The sequence below is a fragment of the Euprymna scolopes genome, chromosome 46 (assembly GCF_053919585.1).
Source record: "Euprymna scolopes isolate OS-2025 chromosome 46, ASM5391958v1, whole genome shotgun sequence".
Classification (NCBI taxonomy): domain Eukaryota; kingdom Metazoa; phylum Mollusca; class Cephalopoda; order Sepiida; family Sepiolidae; genus Euprymna; species Euprymna scolopes.
In genome coordinates, this window is record NC_136527.1 from 40,921,123 (window position 1) to 40,933,895 (window position 12,773).

Here is a 12,773-nt window from a genome sequence, read left to right on the forward strand (position 1 = left end):
ATTATTAAGAGAAGAATGAACTTTATAACAGTATAGTGTACTTATTTTTCATAAACGTTATTATATATATATATTTTTTTTTTTTTGCTCACAACGCACCTTGTTTTGAAGTGGGAACAAATAGGCTTAAAATAATCATCTGAAACTGAACATTACATAGATTGTGTTGTTGTAAGGGACAGGATTATAGATTTAAAAAAAAATTGTTTGCATACCTTATTTTGACGTCTGAATATCAGAACTTTGTGTTTAATTATCCCGCTTTTGAGTTTTGAAGTGTGAAATTCGGTGAATATGTTAAGTAAAATAATTATAAGCAAAACAAAAAAAGATTTTTTTAATATTTATATGAAAAAAGCCATTTAAAAATCTTTGATAAATAAATAAACAATTTATTTTTTAGCGAGCCAAATAATGCATGACCATTATTAAACAGGACATGCTTTGAAGAATCGATACAAAAAAAAATCGATAAATATTGTGCCCTTTGTGTTAAAAATAGCATCATTTTTTCGATCCCATTTGAAAACGTTTGCCGGCTTTCGACTATGGTGGACCAAATGCACTGAAATAATTTTTTGATTATTCTGCTTTAAATTGCTCCCCCCCCCACATTTTAGGGAGTCTGCCCCCCACACACACATATACATTAAAAACCAAACTCATATAAATGGTCACCCATCTGGTACTGGCCAGCCTCAGCGTTAATAATACATTGAAATTTTCGTCACTGAAAAATAAGTTTGTTTTTTTTTTGCCTGTTTGGTCTTCCATAGTTTGCTTTTTATCAAATACAAACGTAAACATTGTCTAGATCGACGCGAAATAACTGGTTACCTATATGAATAAGTGGAATTATTTGAAATCCAGATACTTATATTATAATATTTTTGCATATTCTCATAGAAAATACCCTAAATCTTAGACAACAAATACATAAATTAATTATTTCAAAAACCTTTTTTTTCTTTTTTTTTTAATATTTATGTACGTTTTTTGGTATTATTATACAAACACCGTGACAGCGAATTAACCCTAACCCAAAAACCGTGACAGCGTTAGGGTTAGGGTTAGGGTTAGGGTTAGGGTTAGGGTTAATTCGCTGTCACGGTGTCTGTATATTACCCGTTTTTTTGTGCAAGACAAAAAATGTCAATTGCTAACTTTTTGGGAAAATTTAACAGTTAAAATTTAATTAAAATAGTAGAAAAAGTTTTACATATTCTGTTTTCTATATGATAAAATTCAGGGTTTTAGATTTCTGGAAAAAAAAAAGTTACTCAGAAATAATGGATTTTAATCAATGTAATTTCGTTTTAAAAAACACAACAACTTGATTTTTCGGCCATTTTTGGCGGTGCCTAATTAAAATACATAACTTATCCAGGTAGGTAGAAGAGTAACTTATCGAACCGAATAAAGGCATTAAAATACATAACTCATCTAGGTAGGTAGAAGAGTAACTTATCGAACCGAATAAAAAAAACATTAAAATACATAACTTATCCAGGTAGGTAGAAGAGTAACTTATCTTGCTTTGTCAATTTTATTGTTTGTTGGCTTCTCTTACCAAAATCCCCAAAACGGTGAATTGTTATTTTAAATGCACCTATTTTTATTATTTTTTTTATTACAAAATAATTATCTACTTTATTTTTTGTTGCGGTGAAAAGTGAACATACAGAGGAAACAATTAAAATTAATTATTGCAGTATTAAAAAAACAAAAACAACAACAACAACAATATAAAAAAAAAACGGAAGAAGTTTCGTTTCATGTTTTTGTTATTACCTCATGTTCTGCTTCTTGATACAACTTTGAGACGAACTTTTATCTTTGAAATAGTCACATAAAACTAGTATTTATTTTTCAAGGGATTTTTGGGGTTTACAAGGAATTTATTTAACTTCTTAATTTAGATGAATTTGTCAGTTTCTTCCAACGTGATAACAGTTTTCATTATAACTTTTTTTCACCTTTAATTTTTTTTTTACATTTAATCTCTTTAATTAATTTTTTCTCATATAGATTAACTTTAGATTAATCTTTTAAACACAAGCAAGAAATAATCGGAAATCTATTTAACAAAAATAAATAAAAATACGAAAAGGCGGCTTTAAAACGATTTAGAGAATTAATTTAAAAAATAAATAAACTTGTAATCTGTTCTTTCTTAAATATTAAAATAATATTAATTTTATCCGTGATATTCACCAAATAGATCTGCTCTATTTCGAAATAATTTGTTTTATTTTTCCTCTTCAATTTTTTTTTTCTGCGAACTTGTTCTTCCGTTCGTCATCTTGAATGTTAAGTTGAGCTTGTAAAGTAAATCACATTTGAAAAATCGTTTACTTTATAAAAGCAGATAAAGTTAATCGAAAGCAGATTATAAAACAAAAACGTAAGTATTATTACATGGCGCACGTATGTGTATTTTTTTTTATTTTCATCTTTTTTTCATCGGATTATTATCGAATGGTCACTAATCTATCAGATTTTGTTTTCAATACTGACTTAAACATAAAAAAGGTCAATAATACGTAATTCTTTATGTTATCAGTGGTGGCCAATTCTGTATGTGTTTTCACGCACAGAATTGATAACATTTTTCTTGATTTTGTTTTTTAATTTCCCTGTGTCTTTATTGAAACATGAAATCAGAAAAAAAAGCGAATAATCCTAATGAAAATGTTGATTTATTGTTGAAAATTTTTCGCTGTCGATTGTTTTTGTTTTCAATATTGACTTAAACATAAAAAAAACTTCTTTATCGTTTACCAAAAAAAATAAAATAAAATAAATAAAAATAATAAAATAATAATTTTATGAATTTTAGGTTTTTAAATGTTTGGCAAGTAAAAAAAAATCAGATTTTGTTTTCACTAACGACTTAAACATAAAAAAGGTCAATTTCTAAAATTTTTCAAAATTACAAATATTCTTTACAATAACGACTTTTATAGGTTTTCAAGGATGCTGAAAATGAATAAATATTTCAAAAGTGGTGCAAGAAATTAGTTTTCATGATATGAGGAAAGTATTTTTTTTCGAAAATTGAGGTTCACGTTTCTATATAAATTTAATGTAAAATGAGCACCCACTTTCTGGCCACATGGTGATATTTGGAGGGAGGGGCTCTCTGAATGCCGTTTTGGTAAATTGTAACTTACTTTCCACCTTAATAGTCATCTTTACCGTGACGAATTCTAGAGGTTTTAGGGTATGCTGAAAACTAATATCGCATTTAAAATTACTGCAAACAAATAGTTTTATGAATACTAAGTAATTCTTTTATGTTATCAGTGGTAGCCACCATTCATAACATAAGGAATTACATTGCTTAATATTCGGAAAACTCGTTATTATCTTGTTAACTCAATTTTTTATTTCTAAGAATAAGTTTCGTTTTTCTTTTATTAAATGTCTTAATACGAGGAACGCCCGATGCATGGTGAATACCATCTGATAATTTAAAATTAACATCGGTAGATGACACTTGATGACTTCCATGCTTGAGTTTATAAACAAGGAAAAATTGATTTCTTTTGTTTTTCTCATAATCTTTTCTTTCATAACTCATTCCTAACGTTTCACATACTCTGTGAAAATGGTTAACCGAAATCATCTTCCAAAGTGTCACGTATAAAACGAATCCCGAGAAAGGAATATTTTTTTAAAAACAGAATACAGATCTTACCCAAGCTAACGAATTCCCTCTCACTGGTTCCTCTTCCCCACTTCCAAACTCTGAACCAACTCTAGGCCTTTCTAAATGGATCCGATTATTGTCTTTGACATCCACAATAGGTGCAAATAGGAGATAACTTGTGTTCCAATTATTGGCAAGTTTTTATGCCATGTTATGTGTCAGGACTCTCCAATCCATCAACCTTTCCCGTTGATGTAGACTCCTTAATATTATATTTTACTGTCTTGGACATCCACAAACGATGATACAGCAGATAATTTGTGTCCAAGTTATTTGCAATTTTTGATGTAATGCTATGTGTCATGACTCTCCGTTCCATCAATAGCCTTTCCCATTGATGTTGACTTCTCCATCCACAAACGATGATACAGCAGATAATTTGTGTCCAAATTATTTGCAATTTTTGATGTAATGCTATATGGCATGACTCTACGATCCATTAACGGCTTTTCCTGTAGATGTTGACTCCTCCATATTGAGATATCAGTTTGTTCTGTGGCTCAATCACTATGCAACTCATTGGACTTTCCTCAATCAACGTTGCCCACAGATGTTTCACATGCGCCTTCTGCTGGTTCTTATAAAAAACAGATTTCCAATCTTAAAATCTAATGACTTTATTTTCTTATACTTTCTCTATCAGTTTTTTCCTAACTTCCTGAATGTTATTCCTTATCAAAGTAAAAGATCGATGCATCTCTTTTAGAGCGATCTCGTGTTGCTCATCACCATAGTTTACTCTACAAGGCATTAATATGTTATCTAATGACAAGATCACGTCTCTGTTGTAGAACAAGTAATATGGTGAGAATTTTGTTGTTTCACTCACATGAAATCTGACAGCTGCCAACATTTGGTTTATGTATAAATCCCATGACTGTTCATTGTTCCTGATGTTTTTTGCTTAACTGTCATGCATCATCCTATGAAATTTTTCCACTTCTTTCTTTGTTTGATAATAAAATGACGTCATCACATGATGTAAGATGAGGTCCTTCAACACCTTCTTCATGACTTTGTTTATATTTTCCGGACATTATCTTTTAACAGCTGGGGTAGTCCTCCGAATCTGGGGAGAATTTCGTCCAACAACAGATGCACTACCGTTTCTGCCTTCTTATTAGGAACCGCTAAAGCCTCCAGCCAACCACCATGCATATCGATGAAAGTCACTATTTTCTAGTTACCCAAAAGTGTCTTTGGTAGGGCCCAAAATAGCCAACACCAGTCTTATGAAAAGAAAAGGGGCTGATCGCACTTCTGCATTCTAGGTTGTTGCTTCTTCAGATCTCTTGTTTTGCACATTTGATATATTTCCTACATATTGATTAACCTCCTTAAATAAACACAACCAGAAATATTTTTGCTTAATAGCATGAAAAGTCTTTTCCATAACTATTATTGTCATGGTACTGTACTAACACTCTTTTTTTAGGATGCAACGGTACATGTTACCTTATCAATAGTTCATTGTCAGGTTGGGACAAGTAATACACTATCTCGCCCATCACTCTGAACTTTTTGTTCGGCATCCGCATCTTTAATCTAAAAATTTCATTATCTGCCTTTTGTTCCCTAATTTGATAAAAACATAACATATGACACCGATAAGCCCTCAACTTTCTTATCCAATGAAAACTATTTTTGCTCAAACAAAACGATTTCACCTACCATCTCTCTTGCATATCACTAAGATTATGAGATAAAAAAAGTTAATTTGTTTTTAACAAAGATCATATCATAGATCATTTGAGGCAGAAATTATGTTTTTATAAATCAACAATTATATGACGTCATACCAATGAAAGATCTGACTTGTCTCACAGTAGTTGGAGTTGAGATTTTATAGATTTTGACTTTTTTCAGGTCTGGCTATATACTCTGTTCACTTACTTTGAACCCCAGATACTGTACTTCTCCTAAAATCTCACACTACATCACTTTCAACCAGAGGTTTGCTTATGTAAAATGACTAGTAGTACCGTATCTATGTGATCCAAGTGACTTTCCATCGTATCTTAGAATATCAAAATATCATCCAAATATGGTAATGCATAACCGTTCTGTCCCTGTAGAACTATGGACATTAATTGCTGAAAGATCCTGGGGGCGTTTGCGAGACCAAATGGTATAATGTTAAAGTGAAATAAACCCCAGTTGCAGGTAAATTAAGTTTCCTCTTTATCCTTCTTATTTAATTTAACCTGAGAATAACCTGACTTCAGATCTAAGTTTACAAAGTATTTTGCCGACCCAAGTAAGGCTAATATGTCATCAATGGCCAGTAACACTCAGGCAAACTTCTTCATGACTTTATTTAAAGCCTTTACATCTATTTTACTACCATCCTTCTTTTCTACTTACACAATCAGAAAACTCCATGGACTATTCGATCGCTCAATTACATCTGCCTGCATCATTTCACCTAAATTGACATACATCCTGGCCTGGTTTATTTAAACAAATAAACGAATACATAGGTAAATGTATTCCGTGCCAAACCAGAAATTTGAGGAAACAGCAACCTCAAATGCAGGAGTGCGATTTGCCTCCTTTTCCTTTCGCTAAACTAGCGTTAGATGTTTCCGGGCCTTACCCAAAAACTCTATCAGGCAACCAATACATAGTGACTTTTATAGATATGTACAGTGGTTGGCCGGAGGCTTTTGCGGTTCCGAATAAGAAAGCAGAAACAGTGGTGCATCTATTGATTGACGAGATTTTTCCCAGATTCGGGCACCACTGCAGCTTTTAACGGATTATGGGCCTGAGAACATAAATAAAATAATGAAAAAGGCCCTCACATCGTTCTATCACCTGCAAACTTGAAAGGTTCCATAGAACAATGCATGACGTCCTTGCGAAGAAAATAGGGGACAATGAACAGTCATGGGATATATACATGAATCAGATGTTAGCGGCTGTCAGGTTCCATGTAAACGAAACGACAAAATTTTCACCCTATTATTTACTCTACAATAGAGATGTTGTTCTGCTGTTGGACAATATTCTAAGACCCCGTAGAGTATACTATGGGGATGAAAATCATGAAATCGCTCTACAGGAAAGTAAGGAGTAATATAAAGAATGCTAGGAAAAAAGAACAATAAATATAAAAAAGAGAAATATGCATGAAATCTAGAATTAAAAAAAAAATATATATATATATATATATATATATATATAATGTCTTTTTGGGGGTATTGGAGGAGTGTAAAAGATAGGGGAGGTGCGAATGAACTGGAAATCTGGGCCATCAAAAAAAGTCGGTCTATGGGTCAGACGTTGAATGGAGCAAAGTTCGGATGAACTTAAACCCTGACCGACAAAAATGAAACCTGGGAATAAGATGACGTAATTCGGCCGCAAACATCAATTCAGAATGTGGGTTGATTACGTAAATTGGTTAACGGGAAAATTCATAAAAAAGCAATGATAAACAAGTCAAAAGTCAGTCAGAGAGTGACAGCAGAGGAAATGACAGATGATGCTCAACTGCCTGTCACGGTCACAACCACACCCTCTCCACCACACTATCTCCTCCACCACCGTATTACGTGTATATGTTTGTTATTAAATAAATCAAGTTGTTTAATAACAAAGCGTTTCGTTATTCATAGATAAATGAACAGCGGGCATTCCATTCACTAGACGACTTACATATATGCATAAATGTCAAACGAACTATCTATCTATCGAGATATTCAAAAATCTCTGATAGTAAGAATATAGTTGGTGCTAACAAAATAGACGTCATGGCCATATTGCCCAATATATAACACTTGCGGCTTTTATCGCATTTGTGTTGAGATTCTCTGCAACAAAGAAATTATGGTAGAAAGACTGACTTTCTATCCCTACTCTTAATCGAGCAAGCCCTTCTACAATTAATTGGGAACCATTAGCTGTTCTTAAACTTTTTTTATCACATAGTCCAGGTTCCTGTAAGTGCTTTAAAAACACTGCTAATTATTACTAACACCTAAATCGAAGTACATCCTCATCTCCTTTTTTCTTAAGCAACCCATGGCTTTTATCACACGTGTGTTCAGATTCTCTGCAACAAATCAGTCATGACGGAAAAACTAACATTCTATCCCTACTCTTAATCGAGCAAGCCCTTCTACAATTAGAGCTAAGGGAAATTATGTGTTAACATCTTGGATATTTGATAGAAACAAAAAAAAAATAGAATTTTGAGTGGGGGTTGGTTTCACATGAATTTAATGTAAAATGATTTAGCATTTAAGACCATTCTAGCGTCTTAGGACAGTTGACCAATATAATTTTTATGGGAAAAAATCATTTGCACTTTTCTATAAGTATATGTAACTTACCGAAAAATTTGGTTTAGTGGGGAGCTCTACCACTTGGACTTAACGTTATTGTAAGGGCTGAAGGTTTTAGAAGTAGGCTTGCCACTCGTACCTAGGGTTAGATGAAGATTAATCGAGTTTTTGTTACGAGGGCATTTGCCACCCATTATGAAACTATACAAGAATTACAACAAACAAACAAAAATAAATGTCATTTAAAACAAGTGACGTCACTCTAACATAAAACGCCACCTATTTATATATTTAAAAAATAATAACTATTTGTTAAAGCTGGCATTAATATATTAAAAAAACAAGTTTTTATTAAACCTGAAAATTGTTCACACATTTTGAATAAATTTGATTTTTTAAAAATTACATTTCATGTCTTTTTCTACCGTTTTTATTTTTTAACTGAGCACCTCCTACAAATATTTAAATATTGATTTTGCATTTTTTTTAATTGGGCACATTAGTTTCTATTCAATAATAATTCGCTGCAAACATTGGAAAAAAGACGAAAATTTAAAAAATAGAGAGCTGATACCGCTCATATATGTTAACCTAAAACATAATTCAGTCACATTTTCAGTTGTTCAAAACAAAAACACAATATTTAAAATTTTGACCACTAGTCAAAGTTTTTAAATATTTATATGCTTGATAAGAAAATAGCTCTAACTAAACATGTAAGAAAAGTTTTTATAATCAAATTTTTGATTTAAAAAAATCGATCTGGAATAAAAATCAACAACAAAAAACGTCCTTTTACAGTGGCTGTACTATCACTGCTTCTGGTTATTATGCTATTCCTAATGCTACAGTCTACACTCAAAATCAAAACGATTTTTTACGGATATCATGTTTTTTCATTGCTATTTACAACAACAGAAAACCATATACAATTATTATTTTAACAGATTAAAACAGTAAAAAGATTGTTTTATGATAGTTCAAATAAAATTAAAACAAAAAAGTTCCATACTCATGTTGAAATCTTTTTTACACAACGGAAAAACGAGTGCTCAAATCTACTTCAGACAGGCGAAACTATTAAAAGTGCAATCTTTTCTTGGCTAGATTCTAAATCTCACGAAAATATTCTTCATACCAGCGCAGTACGAGCATTTAGAAATCGGGGGGGGTTGTTACAAAATCTTACTGAAAACGCCATTTTATGATGTTAACATTTTTTATCAATTTATTTGCTTAAAATTCTTAAAATATACTATGTACATAATTATTTATAAATTTATTTGTTTAAAACTGTTAAAATATACAATGCACATTTATCAATTTATTTGTTTAAAACTCTTAAAATATATAATGTACGTTATTATTTATAAATTTATTTGTTTAACACTCTTAAAATATATAAGGTGCATTATTATTTATACATTTATTTGTTTAAAACTCTTAAAATATATACTGCACATTATTATTTATAAATTCGTTTGAAAAATGAAAACAGTGGTATATTGACGACTTAAAATGCTTTGGTTTGTAAAATATGACTATTTTATCAGAATCCTCTTGGAATGTGTGATTATCCAAAGCATTTTATCGTTCACGTGTATTGCTACTGATAAAAATATCAAAAAAAGGTGGAAAGTTTAAGAAAACAATACAACAGAGAGCTAGACATTATATAGTATTCAAGAGTGATTCAATTCTACAGAAACATGTTGTTCATGGAAAGCCACTTATGAAAAACTCATGACTAATAGATTCCATGTAAATGTGGAAAATTATACAAATGTGAGTCATGTCATTCACTAACAGTAAGGTTATAAAATCATTGAAAAGCTGTAATATGTGGAGAGATTGAAAAATTAGTTATGGCAGAATATATATGGATGGAAAAGTGAAATCATCTACCATTATGGGATAAAGTAAAAATTATAAATAGAGAATAACAATGAAGAGTAAGCTAGATTATATATTATTTAATACGATAAAGGAACTATTAATAATAATAGATATACATATAGTAATATGTAATAAAAACTGTCTATATATATGTATATATATATATATATATTTATATGATATGAAGTAATGAATACTGATAACATCTAGAAACAAAATCGTTCTTCAAATTCATACTAGGATTGTCTGCTAGGACCTGTAATGCTAATATATGTTGCTATGATTAGAGCACTAGGTAAAATTTAGTTGTAGATTACATACTACTGAACGCAAGAAGTTTTTATCCTCAGTGAGATTGAAAATAGAATTAAAAATTACTTGGGAATTTTTACCCAGTCATCGCTACCAATACTAGAGTGTGCTAATCCCATGTACTAATTAAAATGTTCCATTCAGAATTATGTAAAGATTTTTTGAGTTCAAGAGAAAGATTCTCAAGTTCGACAAAATACACCCAAATAAGATCGGAGGTAACATAGAAACGTTGTGAAAATAACACCCTAGTGGAGAACAGTATTCTGAAGAATCAAATAATATGAAGACTCAATCCTCATCTCTAAAATAAAAAAAACGTTATTACTTTCAGTTTGAAAAATAAAAACACATTAATTTTGTAAACAAACCTGTGTTGAATTAAAAATACACTCATTTTATTTTTTAATTTAATTAATTAATATATGTTTGGATATTTTTTGATAACTAACAACATAATAAATTGAATTTTACAACATGAAATGTACTTTTTCAAATTTATTTTATACTTTCAGAATTTGCAACAATGAAAAAAATTCATTAATGGATAAGAAGCACCTTTCTGCATTGTTGATTTAAAAATCGTTTAAAATAATTATGAATTTCTTCATATGAATTTTCCAAAGTTGAAATTTATTAGCGTGCCTATCATCACACACTTCATTACATTCCTACTTTTTGTGGAATCAGATGCAAGAAAACATGAGATGCAAACAACATTCTTGTGAAGTATGTGGTTCTTCTTTTGCATGGAAGTCCAGTTTATTGCATCATATGCTAACACATGCGGGAGAGAAACCACATTCCTGTGAAGTATGTGGTTCTTCTTTTGCAAAGAGGTCACATTTATTGAGTCATATGAAAACACATACGGGAGAGAAACCACATTCTTGTGAATTATGTGGTTCCTCTTTTGCACGCAAGTCAAGTTTATTGCGTCATATGCTAACACATACGGGAGAGAAACCACATTCTTGTGAAGTATGTGGTTCTTCTTTTGCACTGAAGTCAACGTTGTTGAGTCATATGAAAACACATACGGGAGAGAAACCACATTCTTGTGAGGTATGTGGTTCTTCTTTTGCACAGAGGTCACATTTATTGAGTCATATGAAAACACATACAGGAGAGAAACCACATTCTTGTGAGGTATGTGGTTCTTCTTTTGCACAGAGGTCACATTTATTGAGTCATATGAAAACACATACGGGAGAGAAACCACATTCTTGTGAGGTATGTGGTTCTTCTTTTGCACAGAGGTCACATTTATTGAGTCATATGAAAACACATACGGGAGAGAAACCACATTCTTGTGAAGTATGTGGTTCTTCTTTTGCATGGAAGTCAAGTTTGTTGCGTCATATGAAAACACATATGGGGGGAGAAACCACATTCTTGTAAAGTATGTGGTTCTTCTTTTGCACGGAGGTCACATTTATTGAATCATATGAAAACACATACGGGAGAGAAACCACATTCTTGTGAAGTATGTGGTTCTTCTTTTGCACAGAGGTCACATTTATTGAGTCATATGAAAACACATACGGGAGAGAAACCACATTCTTGTGAGGTATGTGGTTCTTCTTTTGCACAGAGGTCACATTTATTGAGTCATATGAAAACACATACGGGAGAGAAACCACATTCTTGTGAAGTATGTGGTTCTTCTTTTGCATGGAAGTCAAGTTTGTTGAGTCATATGAAAATACATACTGGCGAGAAACCATATTCTTGTTAATTATGTGGTTCTTCTTTTGCATGGAGGTCACATTTGTTGAGCCATATGAAAACACATACAGGAGAGAAACCACATTCTTGTTAATTATGTGGTTCTTCTTTTGCATCCGATTGACATTTGGTGAGGCATATGAAAACACATACAGATCGTTCCTACTGATGCTTTACTTAACAGAGCAGCTACAGAAATCAAAATAGTAGTTAAAAATACTCCACACATTGTATTTCAAAAATTGGAAAAAATGTGCCAAACAATAGTGTGCTAAGTCTTTTCTGGAATTATTATTATTATTATATAAGTAAGGAATGTTTTATAGACTGGCTTTAAAGAGGATTTCTTCACTATGATCAGGATAGAATTATAATGACTGCTCACAATGAAAGCTTGATTACCACTGCTTTTAAGAGGATAGAAAAAAGCTGGAATCTTTGGAAAATTTTTATTTCAGTAATTATAAAAGCAACTGAATTAGACAAAAGGATTTAAAAAACTGACAAATATATTTGGTTAAATGATTTCTCGGTTGAAATGCATGAGAATTAATATATATATATTAAATTAAAAAAGAGACAAACAACATTCTGGTTCTTTTAATAAAAAGACAGATTTATTATAGGTAGGAACCCCTTCGTTTCTGAGAACTGCAAACGTGAAATAAAGTTAACAAAATGTTCGAATTGATTCTTTTATTAATTTTACTTTTGATTAAGTATTTTATTCTGCATTTTTTTTAATTTTTCCATGTATTCACGTAATTTGGCATGAAAAAATGTATTTCTTCTTTGAAGATTCTTTCCAGATTCAGATTGGAAACTCTTTTCTATCC

The 12,773-nt window shown here is 31.3% G+C and overlaps 1 long non-coding RNA gene across 1 annotated transcript; it reads left to right on the top strand.

Annotated features, from left to right (window-relative positions):
- The first annotated feature begins 2,222 nt into the window (after positions 1-2,222).
- LOC145270804 (uncharacterized) lies at positions 2,223-11,332 on the top strand. The gene is made up of 3 exons (XR_013865571.1): positions 2,223-2,404; positions 5,788-5,875; positions 10,725-11,332. It is a non-coding gene; the product is annotated as an uncharacterized LOC145270804 (long non-coding RNA).
- Positions 11,333-12,773: the final 1,441 nt, after the last annotated feature.